This window comes from Corvus hawaiiensis, chromosome 2, assembly GCF_020740725.1.
Source record: "Corvus hawaiiensis isolate bCorHaw1 chromosome 2, bCorHaw1.pri.cur, whole genome shotgun sequence".
Lineage (NCBI taxonomy): Eukaryota > Metazoa > Chordata > Aves > Passeriformes > Corvidae > Corvus > Corvus hawaiiensis.
The window spans coordinates 854,405-869,214 of record NC_063214.1 but is presented as its reverse complement, the minus strand read 5'-3'; the positions used below and the strand labels follow the sequence as shown (position 1 = coordinate 869,214).

At 52.5% G+C, this 14,810-nt stretch overlaps 1 long non-coding RNA gene across 2 annotated transcripts in view; it reads left to right on the top strand.

The window, feature by feature from the left end:
- The window catches only part of LOC125321919, an 85,508-nt gene that overhangs the window by 22,770 nt on the left and 47,928 nt on the right, over positions 1–14,810 (top strand). For both annotated transcript variants that reach the window (XR_007201764.1, XR_007201763.1), the window contains exons 5-6: positions 1,198–1,506; positions 9,461–9,604. This is a non-coding gene — a long non-coding RNA (uncharacterized LOC125321919). The remainder of the gene's footprint in view (positions 1–1,197; positions 1,507–9,460; positions 9,605–14,810) is intronic.

Here is a 14,810-nt window from a genome sequence, read left to right as displayed (position 1 = left end):
AGAAAAGAAAAGAAAAGAGAAAAGAAAAGAAAAAAGAAAAGAAAAGAGAAAAGAGATAAAAGAAAAGGAAAGAGAAAAGGAAAGAGAAAAGGAAAGAAAAGAAAAAGAAAAAAGGAAAAGGAAAAGAAAAAGAAAAAAGAAAAGAGATAAAAAGGAAAGGAAGAAAAAAATGTGAAGAGAAGGAAAAGAATAAAGAAAAAAGAAGGAAAAGAAAAGAAAAAAAGAAGACGAGAAAAAGAAAAATATGAAGAAAAATAGGAAAGGATTAAAAAAGAAGAAAAAGAAAAGGAAAAAGAAAAGGAAGAAAAGAGAAAGCTCTGTTTTCCCGTGCAGAGAACCTGTCTGCAGGGAGCAGTGCTGTGGTGATGGACTGCTGGGTCCTTCCCTTCCCACCCCAGGGATTGTCATCGATCTGCCTTTGCCTCGAATCTGCGCAGGGGAAGGAGAAAACCCCCTCCGTCGGACGGGTTGGGAAGAACCCGGAAGGTTATTTTGGTGTTTCGAGTGGGAGTTGAAGGAGCATGCCAGACTGGGTTTTTCATCCTTCCCGTATTCCCCATTGGAATAAAAAAGCGTTTGCCTTCTCATGCAGGATAGATGCCCCAAAGAAGCAGTGCTGGGTTTCCTGTGCAGGGATTGGGAGGGAGCCCTTCCCTGGGAGCTCCATTTCCTTGGGCTCGTCCACTTCTCCCGTGATGCTCACCTTTCCCGGGTGAAGGTCGCATCTCCAGATCCCCCCTCTGTGTCCCGCCTGTGTGATGAGGACAAGGAGACCTCTGCATTTCCCGAATGGCAGCGGTTAATTAGGAACCCCAGAGAGGGAACTGGGGAGCCCAGGTGGGAATTAGGCACATTCCTGTGCAGGCTGTGCCCTGTGCAGTGCTCGGGAATGCCTGTCTGCCCCTTTAACCCACGGCACGGGCAGCCCCGAGGCTCTGCCGTGTTCTCCGTGCACATCCCAGTCCCAAGATAAAGCTGTTCCATGTGATGGGAGCACGTAGGTTCGGGCTCCTGCCATTTCCTGCGCCCAAACCCCTGCCCTGGCGGGGCGAGGGAGGGAGGGAGAAGCCGAGAGTTATCTCGGCCTTTGCAAAGTAGGGAAGGAAATTGCCAATAAGACCTTGCACCTTGGGATCAGTTGTGGATATTTGCCTTCCTCATTTATGTGTAAATAAGCCCTTTTCTCTCTGACACCAGGCAGGGGCTGCGAGTGTCTCCGGGCACAGAGCTCATCCTGCACCGAACTCAGAATGCGCAGATGGAGTTTTGGAGAACAAAGAGCTAATCCTGAGTGACCTGACATCATCCCCAGCATGGAGAACAAGGTGTTGAGCCGGGCTGCCGCTGAGCACACCTATTAAATGTGTCCTCTCCGCCATGAATTATGTATCTCTGCATTTCCATTTCCCCACTGCCGCTTGTTTGATGAAATTCTCCTCAGCTGATAAGGATTAAGCCACCTTCTCCAAAGCACAGCACCGAAGAGCCCTGTGCTAATAAACCGGGGTGAGTATGCTGCATTCCCGAGGTGTGCCCTGCAAGGTGCAGCATCGTCCCCTGGGGAGGAAGTGCAGCCAAGGCTGGGCATCCAGCTGGGAGAGGTTTGGCAGAAGTGAGGGGATTGTTGTACACAAGGTGAGGGGTGGGCTGCGGGCTGGCAAACCTCCCCCTGCGAGTTCCTCCTCTCAACACCAGTACCTGGTGCTGGCTGAGGGGCTCTGGAGAATCCACACCCCCACCCAGCAGACACTCCAGGAGCAGAGAGGCTTCCCCAGGATGTGGGGAGCACAGGGGATGTTTAGCTGGCTGCTTTCTCTCCAAACCCTGTGGGTAGGAGGGAAGAGATTTACTCAGATATCACAACCCGAGATACCGGCACAAGAGCAATCCCCATTTCTGTCCTCATCTTGCCTTTTGGCTTTTCCCTGGGGAGAACAGGCATCCCTACAAATCCATGGCTCGGCGTGGGACAGGAGCCAAGCCTGCCCCTGAAGCAGCACGAGACACAGCTCTGGCTGCAGCAGCTCAGGGGTTAAGGAGCTGAGGTGTCACACAGCCACTTGCAAGTCCTGGTCAAACACAAAGAGCAGAGCGCTGGAGGACCTGCTGCTCTCCTCGGTGACAGGAGCCAGGGAGGGTTTGTCCTGGTCAAACACTGTCGGGAGAGGGGGAAGGAGTGTGTGTCTCTGGCTTGGACACATTTCTGGGGGGCGTGGTGTCCAAAAATGGGCTCAAGGACAGCACAGTTGTCAGCCCTCAAGAGTTCCCCCTGGACACTCAGACCCTGCAAGGGCAGGAGAATTTCCATGGCAGATCCTACTACCAAGAGAGCTCTCCTCACAGAGAAAGGAGAAACTAGGGTCAGAGTCGGGAAACAATAGCAAAAGAAAGCACTTTTCGTGGAAAAGGGTGATCCCTTGTGAAATCAAGAGACCGGGAGGGGTCTTGGGAGCCAAGCGTTAAGTCTGTGGTGTTAAAGCAGCAAGCGCGCGTCGCCTGTGGGGTGGAGGTGCTGTGCAGCCTCGGAACAGCATGCACTGGCATGGGTGGGTGCCCACCCACTCCTGCAAGGGCTCATGCAGACTCCTCCTCCACGCTGGCAGCTTCCATCCCCAAAGCTGCCAACAGGCTTTCCCTTTGGATTTTTCCACAAAGTTCAGTCTGCAGTGAAAGAAGAAGCCACCAGCTGCCACGAGGATCTTACAGTGCAGAGAAACTGCGGGAAAGAGGGGAGGAGAAACAGCTGAATGACATCTTCTCAGGCTTGACCTCACCAGGCCCAGGAGGTGAGGCCGCATCTCCTGCCTCCATATTCCCCTCAGAGCAGAGGCTCCCGATGAGCAGACAGAGCAGGCTCATGCATCTGGAGGCGCGAGTGGAAGTGGGAATCTCTGGGAACAGCTGCCTCGGGCCACGTCCACGCCGCAGCACTTGCCCTCTGCAGGATGGATAGTTGTCCCTTCCTTGCTTCCCTCCAGCTTATCCCCTGCTTATCCCCTCCCAGCACACCCCCTCCCGTTGCCCCAGGCCTGTCTTGTTCTGTGTCAGATTCTCCCTGATGTCATGGGACATGGCTCCTTGAACAGCATAAGGCAAACAGGAGCACAGCGCCCGGCAGCCCGTCTGACAGGGAGGCAATATTTGCTCCGGTGTTTGTTTCCTGAGGGCAGGGAAGATGGATGGGAGAGCAGGCATGCTGCTGACGTGCCACCCTTGCCTTGCAAAGCCCAGCTCTTTGCTCAGCGTGGGTGTGAGGATACACGGTTTGTGTGTAACCAGGGGCTGGTTACAGCAGAACCCTCCTCGCCCTGATCCCACCACTGCTGACCCAGCCAACATTTGAGGGTGTCATATCCCCTTAGGGTTATTTTCCTGCTGAAAATCAGATAACTGAGGCTGGATTTCTCTTAGCCAGGAGCCTTTTATTTCACTGGACTTGGTGCCCTGAGAGTGAGCTGCAAAAACGGGTGAGCAAGCAGAGCCAAGCACAAGAGGTCCTCCTAAATATCCTTTGCTTTCTGCTTAAACATTGGAGGCAAAGTCCTTGCACAGTGTTCATGAGTAACAAAAATCCCCAGAGCTCTCCCACAGCCCTCTCCAGTGTGCTGTAAGTGGTTTTTTGGCTGTCCTTGGCCTTGCACTCTTGCTCACACCTCCTCAGCCTCTGTGGATGCCTTCAGTTGCTGCAAAGCCCTGTCCTTGACCTCTCTGTGGAGTTTTCTCTTGGCTGCTGTTATTGGAGGACATTTCTTCCCCCTCCCTTTTATCAGAAAGCAGCATAACTGCTTCATGCCCTGTCTCTCAAGTTTATTGTCTGTACTAGCTTGAGTCCACAAAGCAGATGGAGTCCATGCCTGCAGAGCTGTCAGGTGCAAGGTCACCAGCTTCATTCATACCAGTAACACCTGCATGGACACATTTCTCCTCTCATGCTCCTCAGAGGGCAAACAGTTAGGGATGGCAGTGGGAATCTTGCAGGGACATGTGGAGGCACTGACAGGTTTATACAATTACATGTGATTTTGTTAGTCATGAAACCACCAGCAGCCTGCTGCTCTCCACCAAAGTACAGGCAACTTTCCTTAATGAACACGCTAGAAGGGTGTGGGTTGGAGGTGACGTTAAAGTCCATCCACTGCCACTCCTGCCATGGGCAGGGACGCCTCCCGCTGTCCCAGCTTGCTCCAAGCCACATCCAGCCTGGCCTGGAACTCTTCCAGGAATGGGGCAGCCACAGCTTCTCTGGGAAACATTCTGTGGGAATGCTCCGTGTCCGGTGGTGTCTCCACAGGACCTCTCCCCATGGGACAGCAGCATGAATGGGCTTCCTTTATCTCTGCTTCCTTTCCCCAGCAGTTTTTCAGTAAATCAGAGGAGTCAGATGCTATCAGCACCTGCAACTCTTCTTTTTTGGAAGTGGTGCAGAAGCACATTGGTGACTTTGAGAGTGCTAGAAAAAAGGGAACAGGAGGTTAGTAAATCTTCCTCTCAGCGGCGTCCATTCTAGTGTCCTCACCCCTTTCCTGGCCCTGCAAAGAGAGGTGACACCCACTCATTCCTCAGCCACATTGCACAGCCCTGCTTTGAGTTCCCTCCTCTCCTTCTGGAAGAGGAAGAGGTGGGTGTGTCATGGGAGAAGGGGAATCACTCCTCGGATGAGTTATTGAAGGGGAAATTTGGTCAGGCTTCCAGTCTGAGTGGTATTTTAGTTGCTGCCACAAAAAGATCTCAGTGCTCCCTCAGCATCGCAGGTCTGAGTGTGATTACGGGGTCCAGAGAGCCCATATCCGGGTGTGCGCAGGGTGAGCCTGTACTCCCTTGGATCATGCCCTTCCCAGAGGAACACGGGCTCCTTCTCTTCCACTTGCTCCTCAGCTTCTGCTCTGCAGACAGGAGTGGCTGCCCCATCCCACACTCAGACCTGACCTTCCCCTTCCTTTGCACTTCCCAGCTTCTTTTCCAGGAGTGCAGATCTGCCATCCATTAATTAACTCAGTACCTGACGGGTGTCAGCATCCTGAAGGGGTTCTGGAACAGCATTGAAAATGATGAAGGCTTGGGAGGCAGTGATTTATTGGTGGAAGATTAAAGGAGTTAAATATGAAAAGCTCAAGTGAATGATGGCAAAAGAGAACCTGAAGCCTGTGCAGAGTGGTTTGAAGGGTATGAACACCCAAAAAGAAGTGGTGGCATTGGTGAGATGGGGAATTTCAGCAAGAGCCCTCGGGAAAGCTCAGGGCAAGCAAAGGGAATTGCACTTTGCCAGCCTGAAGTTACCAGGGTCCACACTTCCAAATTCACTCCTCTAATTTAAAGGCAGTGAAGGATTATTGGCTGTAATAAAGCAGAGACATTATTAGGAGGGCAGAAACTCAGTTTCTCCTTCCTTTTCCCCTCAGTGCCTCGAGTTTCTCTGTGCTCAGCATTGCTGCATCCCCCTGAGCCCCAGGGACCCCTCAGGACCTCCGAGACTTGTCCTGGTGCCAGCACGGATTGCGAATGCCAGGCACAAGCACGGAGATTGTGCTGTCAGAAACTTGCTTGATCAGAACCTTCAATTGGTTTGTGCTGGCCGGGTGCTGCCTCTGCAGAGCGGTGCAGGAAAGCCATAAGTTATCCAGGCTGGAAAAAACTCCTCCCTGTGAGGGTGCTGAGGCACTGAGAAAGGGTTCTCAGAGAGAAACTGTGGCTGCCCCATCCCTGGGGGTGTTTAAGGCCAGGTTAGACGGGGCACCCTGGGATAGTGGAAGGTGTCCCTGCCCACGGCAGAGGTGGCCTTTAGGGTCCCTCCCAAACCCCCACCTGTGATTCTCTGAAAAAGCCTCTCCAGCAGGGCCATTCACAGAAAGATCCATGCGAAGGAGTTATGGATGGGCTGTGCTTCTTTCCGCCAGGGATCCTGGTTTCCTGCCTGGCAGAAATGCTCATTCCCAGCAGCAGTGGCTGCCCTGCCTCGCCCAGTTCCCCCTGTGCCTCAGTGGGCTGCAGAACGTTCAATGACAGCACTGCTAATGAGATCCTCGGTGTCAGTGGGTGTGGCTGAGGTCACTGTCAGACTCCTCCAGTGGCTGTGCAATTAAGCATCCTGCTCTTCTCCATCACTCTTGCACACAGCCGAGACAATTCCCCCAAACTTCCAAAAGGTTAAAAAAAAGTGTTGAAGTTTTTAGTTTTAATCTTTTTTTTTTCTTTAAAGCATTTGTACCTTTTAAACCAAGCTAATTATACTTTTTTTTTTTTTTAAGAGGCAGCATTTTATCAATATAGACAGCTGGGAGTGGGACACCAATTAAAGTCAGGGAGAGAGCTACAGCTGTAGCAGAACACTTGTTTTTTTTTTTTCCAAAATTATGACATCAACTTAATTGCAACTTGCCAATCCATTTTCCCCCCAATTAATCTAAAGTGCTCTATTCTTAGGAGCATTTTGGAGCTGCGATAAAGCAAGTCAATAACCTGTTTGCTGACCCTCTGCTAATGACTTTTTTAGTTTTATCTCTATTTTTATTGGTGGTAGACACAGGCAAAACCTGCTTAGGAAGTTGTGAGCAAAGTTGTGCTGTGCCTTTTGCAGCAGGGCCATCTGGTTTAGCTTCGGATGTGGAGAAAAAGAGTGGCTGGGACGACTCCAGACTGAGATGTTAGCTGCAAAAAAAAAGGAAGCAGAGCGATGAACGCTGGCAAAAAGATGCCAGCTGGGCAGGTGACCCCTCTCCATCCAACTTGCAGCAGGACTTTGCTGTGGGGCTCTTTAATCCGTGGTGTTGGAGCAAGCCTGGGGAATTTCCAAATTTCCAACAGGAGGAAGAGGGAGGTGGTGCAGGCAGCGGGGAAAGAGCCAAGCAGGAGCCTGGGGCATGTCCCTCAGCAGCTGGTGATCTCTGCTGGGTCAGAAGGCAGCTGCTGACACCCTGCACCTCTCCTGCCTGAGCCCTCACAGCTCTGTCCTGCCCCGGAGCTCAGATTCCCCAAAGCCTTCCCCACCCCTCATTTCCCACAGCTCCGTCCTCTGTCCAAGCTCCTGCTCCATGCCAGGACCCCCCAGGCTCCTCCCTCGCCCTGCCCCGTGGCCATGGCTGGGGCCAGAGGTGTCTCACCGGTGAAGCAGGCATGAGGCTCTGTCCCAAAACACGCTGCTGTCTGTCCCATTCCCTGCCCTTCAGCCCCTTGGATTTCCTCAAGGAAATCCCTCCTCCAGGGAGCATTTCCATTGCTTGTAGCTTCCAGCTGCTGTCCTTTCCCAAAGCACCCTGAGAGGGATCCCTGGAGCAGCAAGAGGGAGACGGGGAGGTCTCAGTGCTGGAATTCCCTTGGGGTTGCTGAGTGCTCACAGGCTTCCCAGGAGTGCAACCTGCAATTAGCTTAATTGCTGGCTCTCCTCAGCCTGTGCCAGCCAGGTCTTCTCCAAATAACCCTAGGATATTTGGGGTTGGAACAGACCCACAGGGAGCAGCGAGTGCCGCTCCTGGCCCTGCACAGGACACCCCAACAGTCCCGCCCCGGGCCTGGGAGCATTGTCCAAACCCTTTGTGAACTCCTGAACTCCAGCTCAAGGATCATTTGAGACCCCCTCCTATCAGGCATTCTCTGTCCTCACTGAGAAGCACGGGGAGCAGCTCAGCAGCCTCTTAACCTTTGCTGCCATAATCTCCACAGCCAGGGCTGCTTTCATCTCTCACGCTCACATGTGCTTCTCCAGCTCCTGAATCATTCCCATAACTCTTCCCCGCAGCCTCTCCCATTTATCTCTCTGTTCTTTTACAGCCTGGGTGCAGGAGCAGATCAATCATTTCAGAATTACTTTCCAGCTGACAGAACCTCCCGGCTCCAGGGCAGCTTCTTCCCCTGAGCACCTCCCCCAGAGCGGGGTCCCCCCAAAGTGCAGGATGTTCAGCCCCTGGCTGCTCACAGCAAACAGGGACAGGCCAGTTTGGGTGTCTGGGGGGCGTGAGGCCAGATTAGCCAAAAGCAAGGCTGAGAACGACCGGGAGAGCTGAGTTTCACACCGGGATGGGTGCACTGCACCCCTCAAACCAGCACCAGTTTGGCTCTAAAGGATGTGAAGGCTTCAGCTGTGTGTGAGCCAAGAATTCCTCCAGGAAGCCCCCGAAGCAGGAGTGGTCCCACAGGCATCGAGGTGCGTGAACTTGGAACACGGAGCATGTGAATAACACATGGATCCAGTGGCTTTTCCAGGACTCATTCACCAAGGAATAAAGGCAGGTGTCAGTACCAGGAGTCTCATGCTACACTGAATGCAGCTTGTACACAATCCAGCTGCTTTATCCCAAAACTGTGATGGCCTGGGGAGCCTTCCTGGAGCTCTCCCTGCTCTGCAGTGTGGCTGCGTGGTGGGATCGCCCCTGGAGCAGGGCCATCTCTCAGGGCTTGAGATTCCTTACACAGGACTAAGAGATCCTTCCTTGCCCAGGGGGGAGAGACCCTCTGCGCTCAACAGATCCTTGCTGAGGCTCTGAATTAACACTAATTATCTCCCTGTAGTTAATTCATTCAGACAGAAATCCCTGTCCAAGCCTGAGACCAAGACTGGAGCTGGCCACAGCTCAGCTCCATCGGGAGTCTGGGCAGTGAGGGGCTCCACTCAGCAGGGGGGTCTGTCTTACCCTTTTGTGCCTTCAGCCTCTGGGCAAATCCTTCTAAATCGATTCTAACTTGATTTTCCTCTGTGTGTTCCACCTGTGGGCAGTGATAGCGGACCTTGCCACTGAGCTTTGTTCAGCTGCATTTTTCTTAAGCTTATATTAAAACCACTTTTGCCAATACCTTTGATGGGGATCCTTTCAGGGACCCTGAGCTGCTCATTCACGACAGACTGTGCCCACAAAGGGTCGGTGCAGTGAAACCCCTCCCTTCCTCCCCGCTCAGCCCCGGGCTGTGCCCTGCCGGTAGCTGTAAATGCTGTCCCAGCCTGGCTGTCCCCTGCTGTAATTTCAGGCCATGACTTCTGCTGCTGCCCCTGGAAGCTCCCCCTTTGCAATGACCTTTTGCATAATTGATCACTGTTATTGTCTCCTCTCCCCGTCCTCCCTCCAGATTAAATGACACCGATTGCTTCCCAGTAGCTCATGTTTTCCTGGCCTCTCATTATCCTCACTGCTGTCACATGAGCGCCCTTTGGGCTGTCCTTGAAGTGAGGTGCTGAAACTGGACCCAGCCGTGCAGCCTTGGGCTGTAAGGGGAGAAGAGGCACAGTGCCTCTGTTGCTGTCCCCTCCTCTGTGTCAGTCCTGCAGAGATCACCCAGAGGTCTGGGCACATCTGGAGAGGGCAAATAAAACTGGATTCCCTCTATGGGCAACCTGTGCCAGGGCCTCCCCACCCTCAGTGTAAAAACCCCTTATATTGGCTGTGAATCTTCCCTCTTTTAGTTTACAGCCCTCCCCCCTTGTCCTCTCGCTGCAGGACCTACTGAAATGTCCATTTATCTTAAACCCCTTTAGATATTGAAAGGCCAGGAGGATGCTGCTTCTGGAGTTGTGCTGTTTCCCAGAAGGATCACGGAGGAGTGGATCTCCAAAGCCAGCCTCGCTCAGGGAGCCGTGGTGGCAGCCCAGAAATTCCTGGGGACACTGCTGTCACAGAAGGTAAGGCTGAGGACGTGTGACAAGAGGAAGAAAATGAAGATGCTCTCGAGCTTTCCAAAAGTGTGATACACCATTTGTGTGTGCCAGAAGCCCTCACATTTGTCAAAGCTTAAAGAGAGACAGACATAAGTGAGCCGGGGAAAAAACCCATCAGTGGGAAGCAATTGGGAGTTGTAGGAACGAAGCAGCTCAATTTGACTCCCTGTTCACAAAAGAAATCTCTAGAAATCACCAGACCCCAGTTTTGCTGGTGATGATTCTCTAAATGAATGAGTCTGGAAGTTTTATGAGTCTGTGCTGCAGGTTACTGGGGAGCTGTTTGACATGAAAACCATACCATGTATTTGAAGGTTTCTTAAAGGGAAGAAAAAAAAAGCTGTTTACAAAGTGCCCCAAATTTTACACTCTTCAGGCTGTTTCTTGCTCAAGGCAAAGATTTCTCAGGGTCAAATTTCCACCCAGGTGAAGCTTTTGTGGTGCACTAACAATATATTGAAAGCCCCTGTACCAGTCAGTGGGAGGCAGCCTCCTAGGAGTCTCCTGAGGATTTTGGCTCCAGCTGAAATTGTTTGTGCATTTACTTGTGGAAATCCCCAGTGCAAGAGCTGACCTGCCCCACCACGGCCCAGTGCCCAAACACCAACTCCCTGCAAACCTCTGCTGCACCAGGATTTCTCCTTCTGCTCTCTTTCCACTAACCCATAGCAGAGATACTATTTTCATTCAGATGGGACTTGCCCAGAGCTGGCTGGAGACAGCAGCCAGGACAGCAATCAAAGCAGGAGGAAATGGAGCAGTTTTATTCCTGCAGTGTCACCAAACCTCCAACTTCCACCTGGGAGCAGTGAGGTCAGGGCTAAGGAGTTCATACAAAGACAAAAAAGTCACTTGAGCTGGAAAAACTCTGCACAAGATGGAGGCTTTACGTAAACCAGGCTCACCCTTGCAGCCTTTAAGCATCCTATCCATTCCTATCCGCACCCATCCAAGCAGGACAGAGCCAGGCTCCTGTTCTGTGTAGTTCCTTTGGAAATGAAGGAAATTATGGCCAAGAGGACAGCAAAGTCTGAGAAGAGTGCACATATCCTGTGCTGACTGTACTCTTCCTACAGCTGGACCCTCTCTGGGCTCTTCAACCACTCTGCTCCCCTTGCTTTGCACACCTGGGCTGGCAAAAGGCATCATGGGAGGGAATAACATCCCAGGAAGGAATTGCCCCTCCAAGAAGGGAATCTTTCCCCATTCCTCTTGTTCTTTTCTCTGTGCTTGTCATCTCCCTGAGATGAACATTTTGGATTTCCCCTTGCAGAGGTCAGAAATACCCCTGGAAGATAGCTTGGAGAGGGACAACCACCCCCATCCCAGAGGGGCCTGAGGTGCACCAGGGATGTCTCCCTGACCTTGGCAGGAGCTGCAGAGGCAGGAGGCACCCCTGGGACTCAGAGGGTACAGCTTGTGGCTTTTTGGAGCACGGCCTTCCTGGCAGTGCAGCCACCAAAGTTCTAATGAAAGGTTTTCCTATTTCCCTGGCGCGTTATTTCAACAACAACAAAAAAAGCAATTTCCCAGTCGGTTTTAGTTCTTTTTGATATGCTGCCTTTATCTTTGGCGCTTTGTGGTGCTAAATAGCTGCTGCATTTCACACCAGGAGAGCACAAATCCCTGTATTTCTGCCCCAAAAGGGCAGAAATAAACATGGATGTAGTCACAAGTGAAACCACTCATTCTATTTTTGTCTCCCTTATCTCTGGTACTCCAACAAGATTTCTCCCAAGTCTTTCTTCTCCTTGATCTCGCGTTTTTCTGTTCCCATCGTCTTCTTATCCTCTTTTCTTCCTTCCCTGGGTTTCTGGAGTCTCTGCCTTTCATGCAGAAAGCCGGCAGCTCTCTTTAATCAAACACAGCAATTAAGAAACTCTCAATTACAAGTGTCACCCCTGTCATGATTTATTCCTGGCTTCAGGACTCTGAGTTCACTTATTATTGCTGTGTCTGGAGAAGTCTGAGGGGGATGAAGTGCAGGGAACTGGATCCCAGGTGCCCCCAGGTGCAGCATCCCTGCCCGCAGCAGCCCCAAATCGTTACTGAACGCAGCAGCTGAGACGTTCTTGTGTGATTGGGAAGGAGGTGGTTCCCAGATGAGCCAGCACTAGCAGGCACACAGGGCACAACAGAAAGCAGCTCATTTCTTCTTCTTTTTCTATTTTCCCCTCCCAGGAATTAGGAATCCTACACTTCGCTTCTTCCCTTTGTACAAGAGAAACATGGAAGTGGAATTATCATCTTTTAATCTCAGAATTAAAACCCCAGAGCTCTGTCTGCACTAAACCACAGCCCCGAGGAGGTTCTGAGCAGCCACAGCACTTTGGTCATTCCCTGAACCCAGGGTGAGGGCTGCTCACAGGTGAAATTTGGGGAAGGAAGGGGAAAGGGAGACCACTGGACTTCTGGCTGTGTTATGTGAGGGAAAAGGTCATTTTCCCCTTCATAGGAGACATGCACACATTTAGACCATCCCTTACAAATCTGCCCCTTCTCAGGGGCTGCGCCCAGCATGCTTTTATTTGCATTTTGTGCCTCTGTACAAGAAAGAATCAAGAGGCCACCAAGAAATGCCAGCAGAGGGGACAGAGCATTCTCCTGTCACAGTGCTCTCTTTGGGCATGAACTGCCCTCTATCCCCTGGCACCCCTGCTGCTCCCCCACCCGCCTCGGTGCCATTGGTACTATTTCCCACTCTCCCCTGCTTTGCCTGGCATCCCCTTGAAGGTTCCCATTTCTCCTTGGCTTGATTGATACCCCTGCAGAGGATCAGTGGTGCTCGCCCCATCCATCCTTGCTGTGACAGCCACGCGACCTGCAGCGCTCGCTCCTGTCCCCACCGACCTCGCCAGCCTCTGCTGGAGGGCGCTGGGATCAGCAGCACAGGGGCAGAGCCCCGATCACTCTGCAGGGAGCAGGGAACATCCTGGGACAGCGTGGGATCATAAGCAGCGCCCTGGTGAGGGGCTGTCATTCCTGCAGTCAGTTAAAACGGGAAGTGGAGACAGAGTGGTTTAGGAGTGCCAGGACAAGGGATAGGGGCTAAAGGGAGGGGAGATTCCCTCAAGAAACAGAGCAGAATTTCTGTCATGAGGGTGGGCGAACCCTGGAACCGGTTGTCTGGAGAGGTGGGATCCTCTGATTCTGTGATCCTGTAATTCTCCATCCACTCCAGGGGCCCTGCCTTTTAGAATCATAGAATAGAATCACAGACGGCCTTGGGTTGGAAAGGGCCATAAATATCACCTTGTTCCACCCCCTGCCAAGGCCTGGGATGCTTCCAGGGATCCAGGGGCAGGCACAGCTGCTCTGGGCACCCCCATCCTCACAGGGAAGGATTCTTTCCCAATATCCCACCTATCCCTGCCCTCTGGCAGGGGTCCAGGCTTTTTTCCCCCATGGATTGTCCTGTGATGGGGATTATCTCTGTGCTCCCCCACCAGCCCACTGTATTTTTATTTTGTTTAAATGCAGAGAGGGCTGAGCCCGTGGCCTGGGGGGGCTGCTCTGCCCCGTGTCTGCAGGGGCTGTTCCAGCAGCTCTTGGCTGTTCCCGGTGTTCGGGGCTGATGGAGGTGGATGCTCCCACTCCACGTTCCCTCTGTTTGTTTCACTCCCTCCTTTGCTTGCGTTCAATTATTTCTCCTGCCATATTCATTATTAATATGCACATTTGCTGCCTAATGTCTCCCTCCTTTTCCATTATTTGACCATACCCCAACTACGAGTGGTGTCCTCTGGCTCAAAAGCTGCCTCTTAAATTAAAGCTGCAGGTTTGTGGCGGCCAGAGGAGATGAGAGGCGTGTGTGAGAGCCTCCGTCACCCTCCGGAACTCGGCTCAGCGCCGGCACGTGCTGCTTCCTGGGATTCCCAGCCCAGGGGGATCTGAGGGCGCTCAGGGCCTGCTGTGCTTGACAGAGCCGTGTCCTTTCAGCCTTGGCCAGCCGGATGGGTGTGTAGGCACACATTTCATCCCTTTGGGGCCCAGCTGTGTTTATGGGAGCCAAAACACTCGATGCACGTGGAGGCAGGTGGATGGCTGCTTTGGGGGGATTCAGCGAGCCAGCAGAATCACATCCTGGCACCTCCAGAGGGATGGCAGGGAAGGTGCTTGTGGCTGGCTCATTTCTCTGCTCTGAGCACAGCTTGCACCTGGAATGTCTCCTGGCTCAGGAAAAGGGGGGATGACAGCAGGGGTGGCACTGGGATGGCGGAGGCTGCCCAGGAGATTAGGGTTGGCCAGTTGGGATGTTGTTCCCTGCAGAGACACCCGGCCACAGACTCCCAGCTTTTTTTAGGCACTGCTCACTCCTGCATCTTCTGTTCCCAGAACATCTTCTGCAATGGCTCCCCCGAGGAATGAGGAATGCAGGAAAATTCGCAGCTGGGACTTCAGGGAACGACATTCCAGCTGTTAACCACAGCTTTTTTTTACAGTTCCCTGGAAACTGGAAAGCTGTGATTTGCTTTGGGCTTGCCTGTCTTATCACCAGGGTCCAGAGAAACCATTGTGTGCTTCAACATCCTCAGGCCAGGAGAGCTCCAGCTCAGCCCTGGGACAGCTGGAGGTGTCACCTCCCTGCTGGAGGGGACAGGCAGGGCTGTGCCCCTTCTGCTCCAGGTGTAGGAGACCAGTGCAGCAAGACTGAATGTGAGGCCTTTGGGATAGGAAGGTGACGCTTTTAGTCCAGCTGCATTCCAGTCCCTCGCTCCTGAATTTCCCCCACTCCCCCTCTGCCGCCCACATGTCTGCCACTGCCCAGGCCTGTGTGCCTCAGTCTGCTCAGGATCATCCCAGGAATGATGCAAGGCCTGCAAAATGTCTGGGCCTTTCCCTCTTTCTTGGACTCCTCTTCGTTTGCAGTAACAAGTATTTTTTGGAAAGGGGTCTGTTGCTGGTGTCTTTTGCCTTAAAATCGTGCTTATTTTGGCTTTTGTGATTCAGGCAAAGCTGCTGCATCTCCTTCCTCTGGGGCTGGGCATAGATCTGTCCTGCCTTGGGGTTGTGGGGGCCGTACCCCATCAGGCAGGCTGGGAATTGAGCTTTCCCCTGTGTTCCCAGTTTGATTACCATCAACAGTGTCTCCATTTCTCAGCATGCCATCCCCATCCACCTGGATTTGTTGTTCCTGCAGGTGCTTTCCCATCTCCCAGACCACAGGTTT